Below are 13916 nucleotides of genomic sequence, written 5' to 3'. Positions count from 1 at the left end.
AATGTCTACGAAAAAAATGTGGGCAACTTACTAGAAGTTTAAAGAGTAAATATATACAAATAAATCTCTGGGAAAGGCTGGCGTGGCGTGTGTGTAGGTCGTCTGAGCACTGGGGCAGAGATGGCTGTCTGGTAGGCTGGAGTGATGAATACAAATAGGCCAGGAAGATGGGCCAAGAGCCTCACGGTGGCTTCACCACAGAAATTCGACTTTTCATTCTGAGGATCTGGCCTCACTGCTTTCCTGACCTCTGTCACCAGCAAGCAGAGGGAGACAGCAGCCTCCCAAAGCCTTCTCCATGAAGGCTTCCAACCCCCAAGTCAGCGGTCACTCCCTCCTCCCCTAACTCTTGCACTCTGGCAGGACTTTGTTGCTACTTCTCAAGTTGCTTTTATCCGTGATCATGGCTTTCTCCTTTACTGGCTTGAAGTCCTAGGAGGAGGGTAGGTACCTCCTCCGAGTCATTGTTGTATGTTCCCAAAAATCCTCACACTCCAGAGCTCCCAAGAGTGACACCTGTCCAAAGAATGAATGAAGGATGACTAAAATTGTGTCTTCCCTTTTCTTTGTCTCACCCAACCTGCTAGTCCGGGATGCCTGTTCCGCTGCAAAGTGTCACCACCCTGACCCAAGAAAGTCTTTTCCAAGAGGTGCCCGCTGGGGTCTCACACGTACTCAAGATCAAGGCATGAGTTGCTCAAGGTGTCAGATCCACAGAGCCCACTGCGCCTTCCATGGGGTGCCAGGACACGCAGGAGGCCTGTACTGTGCTTTCTCTGGCAGAGTGAGCAGGGGAGGTACTTTTCATTCTGCTTCTGGAGAGACACCAAGACCCACATCTGCAGTGGGTTGGGCTGAGGACAAAGCTGAGTGGCCCCTATACTGTGTGCATAACCCACCCCCTCCGCCTCCTCTCTGAAGACCCAGGGTATTACCAGGTTATGATGTTCTGGCTAATGGTCTTCACTGGGGGCTACAATCCCTCCAGCAGCCAGTAGATCCTGGGAGGACCACCCACCACTCCCTTAGTCGTTGCGAGACCTGTCAGATTCCCACAGAGCAGGCGGTTCAAGCTGGGACCTCTGATCAGAGAAGCAACATATGGTGACAGCCCTGCTTCTCACATTCCTCTGTGGAGAGAGGAGATCTGGGCTGGGGGGTTGGCAGGGAGTGAGGCCAGAGAACCATGCTGGGGCCCTTTGGCAAGCTAAAAGCAGGGGCTCAAGAGGGATCCCGAGCTCTACATTGTGGTCAGCACTGGCCTGTGTCTTTCTACGGTTCCATACTTTAGCATTTCACTTTCTTCCAGATCCTCAGTTGCCTCACACGTGTCCTTATAACATCTGAAGTCAAAACAAGTAGGGTCACACGTTCCCAGCTGGTCAGCCTGTGTGCTCACTGAATGCTGGGGGGAAGTGGGCAGGGGCAGGCAGGTAGCAAATTCCCCTTGCACAGATACTCGGCACGCACCTTCGCCCAGGCTCTGGAAGTGGTCAGCTTCCGCAAAGAAAGCAGTGCAGTGACCTTGAAGTCAACGCCCTTCAGCCACATGAGATGATGTGACCTGCCCCACTCCTTACCATGCTGCTCAAAGATCCACCCACAGCTGGTGCCATGGGACAGTCTTTTTGGCATGCCCAGGGCCTACGGGACCAACTGCAAACCCCAGACCTCTCCAGAATATCCTAGAACTTCCAAAGAGTGGGTCTCACTGGCCTTTTGGCCAGGGTCCCTGCACTCTTGCTGAGCCTGCAGTGCCTGGGGGACTATTTCATGAGGATTCCATTCAGGGGAAGGAAACGTGCTTTAGAATAAGGGCCCCACACTTCAGGGTGACAGCCTCAGGGAGCTTGGGTAGTAGGAAAAACACTGAATTTGGATCTGCAAATCCGGGCTCAAGGTCCGCCTTTGCCGTGTCTCAGCAGCCTGACCTTGAGTGGTTACATAACCTCTCTGCATATTCGCTTTCTCATTGGAAAAAAGGACAAATTCTACTTGCCATATACAATGTTGTGTGACTGTGCCCTGTAGCTGCTAAATACTATATAAAATATCATTGCTTGCTATTACTATTATGTGTAGTACTAAAATCAGATATAGCCAGGGATGAGGAAGTTCCAGGGTCAGTTCTAAGTCCTCCACCAACGCTCAGCGGAGGCCACGCCGAGCCTTCCCCGGCTGTAACGTGCAGACAGAGACAGCTGTCTCCAGGGACCCTGGGGCCCGCAGGGGCTGTGGAAATGGAGGTGCTGGGTGTCTGGGATGCTCTTTGGAGATCAGACCGCACAGAAGGCCTGGCCTAGGCTTGGCTACTAGGATGCGGGGCTGTACCTGCCCGCAGGCAAGAGAATCCCAGCAGGGACTCTGCTCTGTAAAACTTCTTGGCCTTGCTTAGGGGGCAGTCACCATAGCGACCTTCACTGTCTGTGTGGCCCTTCCCACAGCACTCTGGTGAATGATATCTTATGAGATCATGTCAGCATGAGAAGGCAGCTGCAGGGGAGGGCGGAGACTGTCCCTGGCCTCCTGGCTCTCGGTCAGGTTAATAATCTTCTCCGGTAAACCCCTTTAAAAAATACAAAACTGTGTTTAATCCTACAAAAAAACCTAAGTGTTTGTTGTGCTGCTCTCCCTGGCTTTCAGGGGAGGACTGCAGCCTCCTCTGAACTACAGTCTCACCCAGGGAAGGACTGCAGCCTGGGGGACGTGGTGCTGCTGGATAAAAGAGATGAGGCCAGTCTGGTGAGGTCCACAGCCACCAGGATCAGGCGCGGTCAGAGGCCTGGGGGCACCAGAAGGAGGAGGGTTGAATGGAGTGGGAGGGTGGGGGCAAGTAGGGGGAATGGGGACAGCAGCTCCCCCACCAAAACCTCTGCTCAACTGAGTGGTCATGTACCCCGGCCCCCAGAGTGGGTCTTCCCTGGCCGCAGAGGGAAAGTCCAGGGCCCAAGCTCTTGGCCTGCCCTGGTGCCTTGGAGCAGAAGTGACATGGGGCACTTTCATGTCCAATTCCTATTCCCCATTGCCCACCTGTGCTGCCCATGCCCACCTGTGCTGCCCATGCCCGCCTGTGCCACCCATGCCTACCTGTGCTGCCCATGCCCGCCTGTGCTGCCCACACCCCAGTCCTGCCTTGTCCTGCCTGGCTCAGTTAGCAGAAGCTATGAGTGCCCATCCCCATGCCCTGCAAATCCTAACAGAGGAGGAAGATCCCATCCTGGCTACTCCCCCACCCCCACAGCTTTGGGACTTAGCTTCTTGTTTTCAAAAGGGCACTGGGGCTAAGGACTGCCAGGTTCTCTGGGGAAAATGATTCTCTGGGAACAACTGTCCAATGCATGTTTCCTGATGCTACTGTGAAGTGAAGTAGGTGGTCTTTCTCTGTGACCCTCTAGAGCTCATCAGTCCCCTCATGCAATTCTTCAATTCCCCCAGCAGGTGTGTCCACCAAGAGACAGATGTGGGATGACCCACTTGGAGCCTGCATCTACTGAGCGACAGTGTCCCCTGACGCAGTAAGATCTGTCTTTGCCAGAGTGTCAGGGGACGGCTTGATCAGCTGGAGGCAGGTGAGGGAGTCTGACCCCATCTAGAAAAAGTCCAATTTCTTTGTGTCTTCCCCCAACCTGACCCGATGCACCTGAAGGAAAAAAGGCCTCAGCAGGGCTGTGAATCAGGCACTTTCCAGGAAGGGTAAGCCTCATTCAGCAGGCTCCTGCATTCCAGTCCAGTGAACATGCCCTTCCTTCTTGTTCAAGAGCCACGAACAATGGCCATAAGGCATCGACAATTCATGCCCTTGCTGGATTCCAGACTCACCCAGCCATGCTTCAATCAAGATCTGGCTTGCTGTCCAGCCCCCTGTAGGGAGAGATTTGCTGATCGTGCCATCTTGTGTATTCTAGCCCCCGGCACAGTCACGCACAGCTAATGAACAAATTCGCATTCTCATCTGGACGTCAGGAGGCTGAACTTCAGTCGGTGGAGATGGGTGTTCCGGCAGATGGCTGTGCTGGAAATTAGGTGTCTGAACTTGCAAGAGCACCTTGGCAAATGGTCTAAGCTACGTCACCTTCTGGGGTCTCTTGGAAGACAGATGACCTTCATGGAGACAGCCAACCATCACCCTTAGCTGTGTCCCCTTGAGATTTAAGTTTGTATAGCTATTTATTTATCTGCTACCACACAGAATACGTATCCCTATGGGGGCAGGAAACACAGCCTTATTCATCAGTGCACAGCAGAATCTACCGGAGAGCCTACTGCATAGGAGAAGGTCAAGAATGTTTACAGAATGGGTGATTAAAAATGAATGAATGACTTCAGCATAAAGATGGCAAGTTAAAGAAATGCTTCTACTTTTGCTCCCATCCAAAAATCCCAGTAAAAACAACAGCTTTTATAAAAAAGGATAAACCCTGAAGGGTGAGGAGAACTGGAGAGGAAACAATAGCAACTTTCTTGAAACCCAGAAAGAAGATGCATTCTACACTTGTGCAAGAAAAACAAAAAAACAAAAAAACAAAAAACAGGAACTAGCGCCATTGCCACTTCAGAATCCCAAAGGGATTAGATGTCCATGACCCTGTCTACCTCTGGAAGTCGGGGGTGAAGGAAGCAGCCAAAAGAAGAGGGGATGGGTTGAGAGTCCATTCAGGGAGCACCCTAGTTAGACCTCCTGTTCCCCTCCCTGACTCTGTCCAGACAAGAGACTTCTCCCAACCCTTCCTGGCAGAAGCCTGGAGATTTGTTCTCTGGAAAGTGGAAAACAAAGGGTCTCTTGACTGAAAAACACACAGAACCGTTAAGGATGGGCTTGTCATACCCCCCAAAGGATGACTAAGTAAACATATCCACACTAGATGTCTAGACTCCCAGCTCTCTCCTCCAACTTGGTCTCAGAGGTTGGTGGTCAGGACTCAACCCTCCAAGCAGGAGATTGAAAGAGCTCTTCCTGAGGATTCTGACTTTCCCCCAAGCAAAATCTGATACCAGGTGTTCCTGTAACAAGCTCAGTCCCTGCCAGTGCACCCTCCAGGGAAGCTGACAGATGTCCAGTTCACAGGCCCAGAGCCTCCTCTTACTTAGTTATCAGGCATCTGAGGAAAGACAGAGCGAAAACACAAGCATGAAAAGGCATCTTGGAGGAAACAGAGTCTGTCCAGGGAGAAGAATGCTTCAAATAAAGAGGATGCTCCAAAAATCCTTCAGGGAATGGAAAAAAGGGGAGCCCTTGGAAATTAAAATATGATAGAAAAATAAAAATCTCAATGGAAGGGTTGAAAGAAAAAAGTTGAGGAGATCTACTAGGACATACTGCAAAAATACAAAGAGATGAAAGTAGAGAAAAAAGATGAGGAAATGAGAGGTTTCTGAGATCTGACATCTAAGTGAGAGGAATTCCAGAAGGAGAGAATAGAGAAAATAGGAAGGAGGAAATCATCAAAGAACCATTGCAAGAAACTCACCCAGAAGGGAAGGCAATGATTAAAAGGGCTACCCAGTGTTCCGTACAGTGAAGGAAAACAGTCCCACACCAAGGCACATCATTGTGAAACTTCACACCACTACTCACTAAGAGAAGATCCGGCTAGTTTCCAGAAAGGAAAAAGAGGACCCGCAAAAGGATCAGGAATGAAACTTGCTTCGGGCTTCTAACAATATAATTGAAATGTGGAAGAAGAAGAAATTCCTCTAACATTCTGAAGAAAAACAATTTCCCATTTAGAATTCTACACATGCCCAAGCTGCCAACAGAATAGAATAGAGATCCTCTCAGATATGCAGAGTCTCAAAATTGTACCTTGCACACTCTCTTTCCTAGGAAGCAATGGTAGGACGTGTTCTTCCTAAAAAGTAAGAGAGTAAACCAAGAAAGAAACACGCATGGCATTCAGGAAACAGGGGATGCAATATGGGAGTGAGGCAAAGGAAACAGAGATGCCAGGAAGTCAGCTGTGTGCTAGGCAGAGAGGGCAACCAGGCCAGACCAAAGGGAGCAGAAGGCCCCAGGGAGATTTCTCCAGATGCAATCAGTAGGACTTCTGGTGCATCTGGACATCTTGAGAGGAGATTGAAATTGTAGGTGGAAATTTTTGCATTGAAATTGGTGATAAGGGCAGGCGTGATGGCTCACACCTGTAATCTCAGCACTTTTGGAAGCTAAGGCAGGAAAATCACTTGAGGTCGGGAGTTCGAGACCAGTCTGGCCAACACGGGGAAACCCTGTCTCTATCCAAAATACAAAAATTAACCGGGCGTGGTGGCACGTAACGCACACTTGTAATCTCAGCTCTTCAGGAGGCTGAGACAGGAGAATTGCTTGAACCCAGGAGGCAGAGGTTGCAGTGAACCAAGATCACACCATCGCACTCCAGCCTGGATGACAGAGCGAGACTCTATCTCAAAAAAAAAGAAAAAAGAAATTGGCGATGAGAACAAGGACAACTACACAAACCAAACCAAGACAATGAATTAGTACCTCCAGAGAAGACAAAACGTTGTGCAGGAAAGACAACACGATCTGGTTTGCTGCATGGATCAGTTATATACAAATAGAACTTTATGGACATAAAAATATTAAAACTGAGTATTCATCCAACCAAAATTGTGGCACAGCTCCCTTGCTGGATGAGAAGTGGGAAGTATGTGAGCATGTGGTGGCGACAGGGGAGGAAAGGGAGCCACGTTTCCATCTTCAGCGGTGGAAAGTTCATAGGTCGTCTCTGAAGATGGAAGCATGTAGAAGTATTACTAGAAGGGTGTCATTTAGAGACAAAAATCAAGGGGGAAAAAACAGCCAAAAGAAATGAAAGTGGTGACCTCTGGAGATTGGAAGATGGTCAAAGAGGAAAACCCAACTGCTTTTGTTTCAAATTATTTAGAAGAATGTGATGTTTCAAATATAGTACTTTTTTTTTTTTTTTTAGACGGAGTCTCGCTCTGTCACCCAAGCTGGAGTGCAGTGGCGCGATCTCGGCTTACTACAACCTCCTTCTCCCCGGTTCAAGGGATTCTCCTGCCTCAGCCTCCCGAGTAGCTGGGACTACAGGCATGTGCCACTACGCCTAGCTAATTTTTGTATTTTTAGTAGAGACGGGGTTGATTGGCCAGGATGGTCTCGATCTCTTGACCTCGTGTTCTGCCCGCCTCGGCCTCCCAAAGTTCTGGGATTACAGGCGTGAGCCACCGCGCCTGGCCAATATATTACTGTAATAAAACAAAAACTAAAAATCAAAATAAGTAAATACATGTGTTCTACCTAGTGTGAAATCTCTTTCAACCACTAGATGGTGCTGTTGTCCCCCTTGTGGAAACCGCACCCGGGCAGGGCAGGTGCTGGTCAGCACGTCTGTGGAGTTTTCCACGAAACAGAATTAAGTAAGCTTGTTATGAAAAAATTTAGGAAGGAATTAACGTTGTTCATTTTCTTTCCTTGCTAAATAGGATCCCACTTCACTGAATAGGAAGAAAAACATCATTTGCCCCTAGTGGTGCAATAACTGGAAGCTCAGTGCTAGGCACGAAGCTGAGTCCTGGGGCTAAGTGCTGTGCCCTCTAGAAACAGATGTTAACTCGATACATTCAACGGTGTGGCCAGCTGTGGCAAATGCCTGTCTCAGGCACCTGGGCCTGGACTCACGAGTGAGAGGAAATTCAGGAACGGGAAGCTTGTTTCAGGGAAGCTGAAGCTACCTTTGGTGCTCCCTGTGGTCAGAATTGAATGACATTCAAGGAAAAGTGAATTTGGGATTATTCAGTGACAAGTGGGAAGCTTATGCACTGGGAGAAGCCAAGGCATCAGCATGAATATCAGGCCACTTTCCCCGAAAGCATGTCTGCTTCGAGTTTTGAGATGAATAGGAGGCCTCTTTAACACGTTCTGCAAAGTCACTAATGGCAACTTGATGACCTGGTCAATGATTAGGGTTTTTTTTCCCCCCATTGGCCCTATTTTCCATGACTTTTCTGGATCTGTGGTTACCTATTTCGGACCTCTGCTCTGTTGCACACAGGCTTCATGAGATAAATACTATGAAAGAAATATTCTATTAATGAGGGATTCTGGCACACTGGCCACTCAGTTTTCTTGCCACTCTTCCTTTCCAGATCATTCTGCCACTGCAGCCTGGCTGACCCCCCGTCATCCTGATCACTCCTCTATCTCCCGTTCTGTATCCTCCTCCCTCTGTCCCAGATCTGAGCATGGTTCCCAGCTCTTGACTCTTCTCCTTCTGTCTCCACCCTCCTCCAGATATCTAAATTATTTCTCAGAGTTTCAGTCTTCTCCCCTCTGTGGATGACACTCCAAAATCTCCACCCCATCCCTGACTCCCTCCTCATCTCCAGACATCCATTCCTGCCTCTTTTCAGACAACTCCACTTAGGCAATTCACCAACCTTCAGTTAGACATGCATGCAGCATGTCTAGAATCAAACTCAGCAGCTCTCCCGTCCCAGCCACCTACTCCTGCTAGTTTTCTCATTCCCAACATCAGGCATGCACGCATTCAATAAACATTTACTCGGGTTTTAAAAAACAAGGTTTACACCCTTAACGAACTCGTAGATTGCAGGTAGAGGAGAGAGACAGGTCACAGAACCCCCAACACATGTGATCAGAGCTCTATCAGAAGGAAGCAGAGGGGTCAAGGTGTCCACAGAGGAGGGGATCTCAGTGCCCCTGGAGATTCAGGGGAGCTTAGCCCAGCTCAACTCCACGCCATCCAGTTTCATTCCTCTTTCGCTTTGGGCTCCTATTGACCCTTTCTCAGCTACATCTTCTGCTTCATGCTTTTCCAAGCCCCAGTGTGCATAAGAGTCACTTGGAGATCTTGTTAAAAGGCGAATTCTCTTTGAGCAGGTGGAGGGTGGAGCCTGAGGTTCTACATTTCATACATGATCCCAGGGAGTGGCACTGTTGCCGCCAGACTGTGCAACCCACTACACATCCCAAGGTTCTTCCTTCTTTTGCCTTGTTGCAGCCTTATCACCTCAGGCCAGCGCCAGGGCCCAGCCCACGAACACTCTCCCTGCCTCTAATCCTAGACTGTGCAGTACAGTAGCCACCAGCCATAGTGCCTACTTAAATGCAAATTAATTAAAACTTAAAATTCCCTTTCTATTTACAGTAGCCACATTTCACATACACAATGGCCACAATGCCACATTATACAGAAAAGATATCAAGCATTTTCTTCATTGCAAAACTTCCGTTGGCTGGCACTGCACAATAATCTCAGCTCCACCTAAACTAACCACAAACTGACTACCAGTCTCACCACACTGTCAGCTCCTTGAAGGCAAGTTCTGTATTTGTCTTGTCATCTTTCTCTAATTGCAGAACCTAGCCCATATCCTTTCTTTCATTTGGCAAATATTTATTGATCATCTCCTATGTAGCAGATGCGGTGCTTAGCACTGGGAGTAGGTGGCACCCCAAGGTGAACAAGACAAACGTGGTCCCTGTAATTGCAGAGGTCACAAAACAGGTGCTCCATAAGTCTTCACTGAAATGAAAAAATGAATGAATCATACACAGACCACCCCCAGGGAAATCTTCACACTGATTTTCATCATTCTCCCTAACTCAGAAATGTTTAATACTTGCTTTCAATATGCAGAAGAAAATCCAGATGCCACAGCCTGGGGTACGAGGCCCTTCTGAGAGGCAGAGATGCGGGGTTAGCGTCTTCGTTTGTTAGGGCTGCCATGACAAAACACCACCGACTGGGTGGCTCAAACAGAAATTGATTTCCCACAGCCCTGGAAATTAGGAGTCCAAGGTCAAGGTTGTCAACAAAGTTGATTTCTCCTGAGGCCTATCTGCTTCGCTTGGAGACAGCTGCCTTCTCCTAGTGTCCTCAAGGTCATTCCTCTTCTTATAAGGACACCAGTCAGATTGGATTAGGACTCACCCTAATGGTCTCAGTTTAATTAATTCTTTTTTTAAATTTTTTTTAATTTGAGATGGACTCTCACTCTGTTGCCCAGGCTGGAGTGCAGTGGCACGATCTCGGCTCACTGCAACCTCCACCTCCCAGGTTCAAGAGATTCTCCTTCCTCAGACTCCTGAGTAGCTGGGACTACAAGTACGCACCACCACACCCGGCTAATTTTTGTATTTTTAGTAGAGACGGGGTTTCCCCATGTTGGCCAGGCTGATCTCAAACTCCTGATCTCAGGTGATCCACCTGCCTTGGCCTCCCAAAGTATGAGATTACAGGCGTGAGCCACCTCACCAGTCCCCTTAGTTTAATTTAATCACCCCTTTAAAGGCCCTGTCTCCAAATACAGTCACATTCAGAAGCACTCGGAATCAGGCCTTCACCATCTGAATTCGGGAGAGACAAAGCTCATCTCATAACAATTAGAAACATGATCTTGGAAACTAACAAAACTGGGTTCTGAGAGCAGCTCTGAAATTCCTGCCAGTGCGAGGGGACTTGACTTGTCTGAGCCTGTTTCCTCCCCTGAGAAAGGTGCTAAAGCTACCTCCCTCCCGAGGCTGTCAAGAAAATTACAAGCAATTACTTACATGAAGCACTGAGCAGGGCTCAGCACCTAGTAGGCACTGCGTTAATTACAGCCACTGGCATCACCACTTTACTGCTCTGATCCCCCAGCAGCAACCCTTCCCTTTCCTGTGGTCCCTGAGCACCCTGAGCCTTCCCTTCTCAAGCCCTGATTCCCAGCCCAGCTCCGTGACTCCTCTCCCTCTCATCACATTCAAACCTTAGTCTTCCTTTCCTAATTCCTTCAGGCTTTCCTTCTCTGGGTAGCCTTTTGGTCAGAAGTCAGTCCTAGCTTCTCTTCTCCGAGCTGTGTTAGCATTCCTGTCAATTCCACACCAGCTCCCAATTAACACCTAGGAATTAAAATCCCACGTTAATTTGTAGGCTAACTCCTCCCTACTCACAGATATGCCACCTTCCCCATTAGATGTGAGACATTTGAGATCAAAGCCACCATTACACCTTTTATTCTCTCTCATAGCACCTATCAAAGTGTCTCAAACATAGTAGGCCTTTATCAACCAAGAGTTTGTGGACATAAAAATACTTACATACAGTTAATATTCACTAACTGAGGATGTGCAGGTGTAGGTGTAGGGGTGTGTGTGTGTGTGTGTGTGTGTGTGTGTGTGTGTCCATTTAGCATTTTAAAAGCTATGGGAAAGAGAAACACCAAACTCAGGTGGCTGGTCCTCTCCTGAGGGAAGAGGAGGTGATCCCATGTGGATCTGGCAGTGTTGGCCATGCCTGGTTTTGTTTTTTAAAACTGGGTGGCAGTATTATGTTAAATACGTTTATTTATTTAGTTCATTTATTTAGTTATTTAACTAATAAATAAACATATTTAACATAATACTGCCACCCAGTTTAAAAATATGCAAAATGATATGTCCTTACTTGATAAATATCTGTAAGTAAATAAGATACCTTATTTAACATAATACTGCCACCCAGTTTTTAAAATATGCAAAATAATACATCCTTACTTATAAAAAAATATGCAAAATATTATGTCCTTACTTGATTGATATCTGCTGTTTACAGATGAGCTTATTAACGTACACGAAGAATGTATGAAGAATTCTTCTGACATGAGAGAAAATGCTTAAAATATTTGTTTTAGAAGCTATTTAGTTGGGATTTCAGAGTATAACTCAACAAACTCCTTTAATTAATATTTTATCTAACAGGAAATATTTATGAGACATTACCAGCCTCATAAATGCAAATAGAATTTCTATAAATAGGAGAAAAAATAATTTTCTGCAAGTCTCATATTCTAAAGAGAACATCTTTCATTGTGAACCCATCTCCCGCTCGATGAAAGAAGGTAAGAGAAGCAGATAAAGGGAACAGAAGAGGTGGGGCTGTACTCTAATTAACAGCGATAATACATACACATTTTCTGTTGCTTTCAAGCGCCGCCTCATCAATTTTCAGACAATGAAAGACACACTTAGCACCTTGCACGGCTCCCTGAGTAGTTCTTTTATTGCATTTCTATCCTCAAATGTTGTCCGTGCTCTTTGAGAGGCTTGGGCATGGAGAAGCTAAAGCTCCCCTAAGTTTGCAACAATCAGTCAGGACTAGAATCCCCAAATTTCTCATTTTTCAGTTCTCAGGTGAGACCTGGACACAAATTTTTCTATCTCCTGATCCAAGGTCCCATCCCTGAGAGAATCTTTGCAAAGCAGTATTTCCCAGAGTACCCTATATTTTGCTTTAAAGTCAGTCCAGCTCCCCCTACCCCCACCCCATAATGGCAGAAGGACTATCATGGTCTTTATACCTGATCCAAAAGCAACTGCTGCCCCAGGACAGAGGCCTCCTCAGGGCTCAGCAGAAGATTATAGTGTGTGTTATCTGGACCTGAGAACTGCACAGCCAAAGCCTCTCCCAAGAACTAGGCAATTAGGGAATTAAGAACTTTCTCCTCAATAGTGTTAAGCCCTGAGATCAAGCAATGTACGGTGCAGTGCGTGAGCACCTAGGCAAGCTGAATCCCCTAAGTGGACACAGAGCTTTCCTGTTAGTCAGGGCCTGTTGCAGCCACATTTAGTTATCACCCCCTCTACAGAGAGAAGAGGGGCATCCAGGAGGCCCACTCTGGCTGGACAGCTCTGTGTTGTGTCCCAGGGGAGGGTGCCTGGGCAATGGGCTGTGTGCACACTGGTCTCCAAGGCAAGAGGACCCCCAGGCCACTATTAGAGACTAAGTTTCCCTGTCAATGTGCTTACAGGAGAGGATGGACTTGGTGCCCTCCAGTATTAGTGACACGCATTTTTCTTATTGCAATGTAATAAACCAGTTTTCTGGTCGTAGACATCATTCACTTAGCACTTGTGCTAGGTGCTGGGGACATCCCACGTTTGACCAAGCTGTGTCTGCCCCTGAGAGAGGGGGCTGGCATGGGGGTGTTGACCCCAAAAGGCTGGGTAACAGAGAGGGTCAGAAGGAACATTACAGGGTGAGAAGGGCCACCCTGAACAGACCTGTCCTCAGAGGCACCTGCCGGCCCTCCCCAGACAGCAGCCCTCCCTTTTAGCCTGCCCTGGCAGCTGCCTTTCCTACGGCTTCCACGAATTGAAGAATACACTCTGGTCATCATCTGTCCTCAAGGCAGGGAGGGATCCACAAGCGAGAGCCGAGGTGGCGCGGAGGACGCCGACTCTGCCCACGCCTGGGCAAGGTTGAGCTCCGTTCCCTCCGGGCCGCTCCGGCCTCCTGTCCGTGCAGGGCGCGTTTCCAGCCACCTCCGCACGCCAGGGAGAGATCTTCCGGGATGAGCAGCGAGCCCGGGGACAGCTGGCCTGGGTTCTGTCCCTGGACCTACTCCACCTGCAGCTGGCGGATCAGGCCCCCAGACCCTCACTCCACTGCGGGAGCCAGAGCCGTCGCGCGGGGGATGTAGTGCCCAGACTGTGGCTCCCCCGCCTTCCCAAAGGAATTCCCCCATCTGCTCCATCCCTCTCGGGAAACAGCGAAATGCTGCCAACCGCCAGCTTAGCGCACCGCAGAGCCACTGAGCAGCCCCGCCGAGGCTCCGAGCCAAGATTTCTGCCCTAATAGTTTCTCCCTTCTTTCTGTCTGCTCCACCGCACCCACTAAATACGGGGCTCACACATGGACACGCGTGCACACGCGGCGCTCACACACAGGCATGGGGCGCTCACGCGCGCGCGCGGAGGTCTCCGTCCCCGGCACCCTGCAGCAGGGGTGCAGCCGGGTGCAGGGGGAGCCGGGGGAGGGCGCAGGGGTCCGCGGGGACGCGAGGGCTGGATGCCTGCCGGGCTCTCTCTCCGCCTTCCTCTTCCCTCCCAGTCCTACCAGGCTGACGGCGTCCCCGATCACATGGAGCCCCCGCCCCACCCCAGCCCGTCCCCCGCCGCCAATGCCGGTGGC

Source organism: Mandrillus leucophaeus, unplaced genomic scaffold (genome assembly GCF_000951045.1).
Source record: "Mandrillus leucophaeus isolate KB7577 unplaced genomic scaffold, Mleu.le_1.0 Scaffold724, whole genome shotgun sequence".
Taxonomy (NCBI): Eukaryota; Metazoa; Chordata; class Mammalia; order Primates; family Cercopithecidae; genus Mandrillus; species Mandrillus leucophaeus.
Note: the sequence above shows the minus strand (reverse complement) of the source record.